A 6,097-nucleotide genomic window follows, 5' to 3' on the forward strand; every position below is an offset into this window, starting at 1 on the left:
TCTCCTAGCTGGGAAGGAAGGAGGTTCAGAAAACCATGAAGTTACTCAACCAAGCTTGAGATCTGATGGGGACATTCAGTGGTTGATCTAGTTCTTTCAAGCAAAGGCCAGGGTTGACCAGTGCAATGCAGAAGAAGGGATACATTCCTGTCAGCACAAGTGTCAGCACAGCTGAAAGTAGCAGAAAAATGTCATCTGGACACTGGTCAATGGCTACTCAGGATTACAAAATTGGGCATGGAACTAATCTTTCTGAGAAGCAGCACTGACTAAGGTACAGGATAAAGCTGAGCATATCTAATTTCTCCTCCATCAGTCAGCTCAAAAGCACACACTTTAAAGCTCTCAACAATCCACGATAGGGTGACTGACTTGGGGATTCCAACTACTTTTCTCTGGATGTGGAACCTGATCAGAATCTCTGCTGTGACTTTAGTGCTTTGTTACAATAGCCTGGATGCTGAGGTCATTCAAGAAAAGAAGGGTCCTCTGGCTGTGGTCCATGGCCAATCTGGAGAAACAAGGAGTTTGTAGTCTGTTATTCCTTTGGACTCTCAATATTTGGTCAACTTCTCCTGGGTGAGATATGGATAGCACTTGATCTGGTTAACTGCCAGTTTGTGCTTCAGCCCTGGCTTGGTCAAGATCTCAATCTGGAGGTGGTTGAAGTTGGAGACTCCAATGACTTTCACTAGTCCTGTATCCACTATTCTTCCATGGTAATCCATGTACCCAAAAAGTTTGTGCTACTGTGAATCACACTGCCTTTGACATCCAGTGGGGAGAAGAACTTTCCCAGTCTTAAATCCTGTAGGGCAATGAACAAGGATAGAAGTTCAAGTAATCCAGCTTCAAGTCACTCAGAGTTTTTTTTTTTGCAAGCCTGACATAACCAAGCTTTTCTCATGATATGTGTACAAAGCTTGAAAACAGTGAAGAGGTCTTCCCATTGGACAGTATTCACCTTGATCTTCTCTTGGATGGCCTCACCTACTTCATTCTCACTCTGCTAGAAAGTAGGTATAGTCAATATGGTGGTATGATGGTTTGCAATATCGAATGCAGTCTTTAGTCCATCAGCCACTTTGCCTGGAGGAGATGGACATCTTTGCCTTGCTCCTCACCACAAGGGCCATGATGCTTAGGCCCTTCAGAACACAGCCTCTACTGTAAACATGAAATTGCCCCAGAAAAATCTGATACCACATCAAAAATAAAAAGAAAATAGTTCTTTAAAAATTAGAATGCAGCAGATGGAAGCTAATGAGTTTTTGAGAAACCATGAAATTATGTGTGTTTGTCCTTTGTTGCCATAAAATGCCATGCCATCACAGAAATAATGACATGACTTGCACTTGACTTTGTTTTGAGTGAGGGAGGGCTGTGCAGGTCACCAGCCTCACTTCTCCTCCAGAGCCATCTGAATCTAGTGGCCAGATATTCATCAGGATTACTGGAGATGATCCACCATGAGGCAACTGGGGTTAAGTGACTTGCCCAAGGTCACACAGCTAATGAGTGTCAAGTGTCTGAAGTGAGATTTGAACCCAGGTCCTTCTGACTCCTCCATTGTTGCTCTATATACTGCACCACCTAGCTGCCTAACCATGAAATTATAAAACAAAATCAAAAGGATGAAAAAATAGAAGATAATGTGAAATATCTCATTGGAAAAACAACTGACCTGGAAAACAGATCTAGGGGAGATAATTAAAAAAGTATTAGTTTACCTGAAATCATGATCAAAAAAAGAGCTTAGACATCATCTTCCAAGAAATTATCAAGGAAAATTGCCCTGATATTCTAGAACCATAGGGTAGAGTAAAAATGGAAAGAATTCAACAATCACCTCCTGAAAGAGATCCCAAAATGAAAACTCCCAGGAATATTGTAGCCAAATTCCAGAGTTCCTAGGTCAAGGAAAAAATATTATAAGCAGCCAGAAAGAAAAAACTCCATTATTGTGCAAATACTATCAGGATAACACAGGATTCAGCAGCTTCTACATTAAGGGATCTAAGGTCTTGGAATATGATATTCCAGATGTCAAAGGAGATAGGATTAAAACCAAGAATCACCTACCCAGCAAAACTGAGTATAATACTTCAGGGGAAAAATGGAATTTTTAATGAAATAGAGGACTTCCAAGCATTCTTGTTGAAAACACCAGAGCTGAATAGAAAATTTTGACTTTCAAATAAAAAAATTGAGAGAAACATGAAAAGGTAATCCAGAAAGAGAAGCCTTAAGGAACTCATTAAAGTTGAACTGTTTACATTCCTACATGGAAAAACATTATTTGTAACTCATGAGACCTTTTTCAGTATTACTGCAGTTAGAGGAAATATATATATACACATACATACACTTATATATGTATATACACACACATATATGTGTATATATGTAGATAGATGTATATATAAAATATATGTATGTGTGTATGGGTATCTATGGGTACATTATATATGTGTAGGTATGTATATGTACATGGGTATATACATACATACATACATACATATATATATTCATAGAAGGCACAGGGTGAGCTAAATATAAAGGGAGAATACCTAAAAATAAAAATTACTGTTGAATGGAATGTTCTAGGCATAAGAGAAAGGAAGAGGTAGAATGTAGCAAGTCACCTCACATAAAAGAAGCAAGAAAGAACTTTTGCAATGGAGGGGAAGACATGGGACATGAAAGGAAATAAGTGAGCCTACTCTCATGGGATTTGGCTTAAGGAGGGAATAACATACACCCAATTGGATATGGCAATCTATTTTACCTTGCAGGAAGGCAAAAGTGAAGGGGATAGGAAAGGGAAGATAACAGAAGGGAGAGTAATTTGGGGAAAGAGATAATCAGAAGCAAACATTATTGTGGGAGGACAGGTCAAAGGAGAACGGAATAAATGGAGGGCAGGATAGGACAGAGGGAAATATGGCTAGTCTTTTGCAATATAATTATTGTGGAAGTGTTTTGCATGGCTACACATGTATGACCTAAAGCGAATTGCTTGTTTTGTCAGTGAGGGTGGGTGGGGAGGGAAAAAGAGAGAGAATATGGAGCTCAAAGCTTTAATAATGATTGTTAAAAAATTTTTTTGCATGCAACTGGAAAATAAGATGTATAGCAGTATTGAAATCTATTTTGCCCTACAGGAAAAAAAGAGGAGAGGAGGATGGAAGAAGGGGGGTAATAGAAAGGAGAACAGATTGGAGGAAGGGGTGGATGGGGTGCATGCTGTCCTGGGGTAGGGGGTGGGGAGAGATGGGGAGAAATTTCTGAATTCAAATTCTTATGGAAGTGAATGTTGAGAACTGATAAATAAATGAATTATATATTTTTTAAAAAGAAATGCTTATTGTAGAAATTAGAATTTTAACTGAGATAACTGAAGAACATTACAGAAGAAGCCAGGAAGCAGAGATGGAAGGAGGACTCCTGACATGGAAGACAATCAGCAAAAATGCCCAGAGTCAGTCTGATGTATCTTGTGGAAGAAAAAGAGAAAAAAGTTTGTCATGGGGATCACAGAGTCAAGAATGGAAAGTATGGGAAGGCAGAGGTTTTAAAGAGCTTTGACTTGCAAAATGATTTATAATATTTAATGATCCTGGAGATGAAAGGCACCCCAGTGAAATTTGTTGAACAAGGAAGGGGACTGGACATTGAGTATATGAACTGGAATGCGAAGAGAGGATAAGGAAGGCAGATCGATATCAATATCGATCACTAAAGAAAATCTGAATTTGTCTTCTGATGAAACACTCTACCTGTACTCAGCTCCTAGGCCCTCAGGTTTGTTTTGTTCTAGTAGAATTTCTCTGCTGAGTTCTCTACCAACAATCTACTCTCTAGTAGAGTAGAGTGAGTTTAATCACACATCCTAAAATTCTGTAGCTCAGTAAGAATAATTACGTGGGACTTCAGATTCTCACTGCTCAAGTCAACTAAACAACCTAAGGATAGATAGATGCAGATAGATAGACATACATATTGTGCACCACAACATATCTTGGCTATGTGATATCAGTCAGAAAATCATTTCCAGCAGGAATTTGGTGCTCTCGTATGTTTCATTGCCACCTGCTGGTACAGGCTCAGTCCCTGCCTAGAAGCAATATCATAATATCATAATTTTATAAAATAATATCATAAACTTGAACTTTCCAATCAAGACTGACACTTCAGAGCTAGATCCCACTAGAGCCACACAGGGTCTACTTTTCCTGCTGCCACTACCAAACAACTTCAAGGATCTTGTCAGGATCTTTAATTAGAATAATGACCATTTGAGATGCACTGTTTTTAATCTCTAAGCATGAAATAATCTTGCCATCTTATGCCTTTGAATCAGTGTGCCCCCCTAGAGTTACATCTCTAATTGGTTTGATCAATGGAAGCTAAATTTTCCAGAACTTTAAAGTTTTGTTACCATCCTTCCTCAAGGATTTTCACTCTTTCCAACAATTGCCCACAGGCCAGTTTTTCTTCTCTCCAGTGAATTCTAAGCACATAAAAAAAGATCTTTTTTTTAATCAGCAACAAGAGATGAAAGAAAGGACAGGAACACAATTACCCTGATAGAACTGACTATAGATATATAGGGATGGATATATAGGAAATTATTGTTGGAGAATACAGCCTTGACCTGGGAGATTGGGCAGCAGTACTGGAAGGCACTGAGGTTGGGTGAAAAATGGACCTCTGAATTCTTCAAGCAATAAAGCACATTCAGAAACAGCCTTGATCTCAGATGCAATTCTCTCTCAATCAGATTCTCAGGAAATTTGTCCAAATAGGATAAATGGGGGAAGGGGAACAACTGCACTTGGATCTCCCCAGTTTCCTTGGAAGAAATAGAAAGGAGCCCCCAAAGTAGATTCAAGAAGTGACAGGAATAACCAAAATTCATCAGGTACCAGGATTTACACAAGAGGAAAAGCTATTGAAGCAATAATGAAGAAAAAAATTTTTAATACTAATACTAATAAATTCACTAAGTTCTACTAAAATTGAGCATTTATTAATATCAAAGTATTATTTATAAATATATATATATAATTATATTATCTAATTGCAAAATATATCACATAAAATACAATATAATTATAATCATTATAAATTAGGTAATAATTACAGGTAAGCATTTGAATAGCTTAATATGCAAAAAATTAAAAGAACTGATCTTCCAGTATTAAATAGAGCAAAATTTTACAAAGACCACAGACATCAAGACAAACTCTACTATGGTTTACAGAAAAAGTGTAATTAATTTATTTCTCACTCTAGTTGTTTCTAGCTTGACTTTCTCCCAAAGCAAGTTTCCTCTGTTTGATCCTCTAGAACAAAGCAGCCCAGGCTGACATTTCAGCCTGATTAACAATCTGTGATGTTGTAAATGGACCAGTAGAACTTCATTGTTTTGATGTGGAACCTGTAATTTGCATCTTTAATGGAGTGTGACCTCACAGGTTTATGGTTTTTGTTTGGGACTGCTTCCTACAAGAAATTGAATATGAACTTCAAATATATATATTTTTTGGCAAAAAATGGTTGGTACATGATTTTTAAGTAAAAAAAAAATTGCAAAGAGCTACTGTCATTGCAGTGTCGAAAAACCTTATTTTCTCTCTCTGACAAGGAAATGATCCCCGTCAGTACCATTTTTTTGTATTTAAATTTATTTATTTAAGTTTTAAACATTCATTTCGACAAAATTGTGGGTTCCAAATTTTCTCCCCATTTCTGCCCTCCCCCCACCCCAAAAGGCCAAGCATTCTAATTACCCCTATCACCAATATGTCCTCCCTTCTAACATCCCTCCCTTCCCTTATCCCCACCTTCTCTATTGTCCTGTAGGGCAAGATAACTTTCTATACCCCATTGCCTGTATTTCTTGTTTTCTAGTTGCAAGAACAATCTCAACAGTTGTTCCAAAAACTTTGAGTTCCAACTTCTCTTCATCCCTTCCTCCCCACCCATTCCCTTTGGGAAGCAAGCAATTCAACACAGGCCATATCTGTGTAGTTTTGAAAATGACTTCCGTAATAGTTCTGTTGTGTAAGACTAACTATATTTCCCTCCATCC

At 37.8% G+C, this 6,097-nt stretch overlaps 1 pseudogene; it reads right to left on the reverse strand.

The window, feature by feature from the left end:
* Window positions 1-269: 269 nt before the first annotated feature.
* Window positions 270-1,136, reverse strand: LOC140516381 (aldo-keto reductase family 1 member B1 pseudogene; annotated as a pseudogene).
* Window positions 1,137-6,097: the final 4,961 nt, after the last annotated feature.

Source organism: Notamacropus eugenii, chromosome X (genome assembly GCF_028372415.1).
Source record: "Notamacropus eugenii isolate mMacEug1 chromosome X, mMacEug1.pri_v2, whole genome shotgun sequence".
Classification (NCBI taxonomy): Eukaryota; Metazoa; Chordata; class Mammalia; order Diprotodontia; family Macropodidae; genus Notamacropus; species Notamacropus eugenii.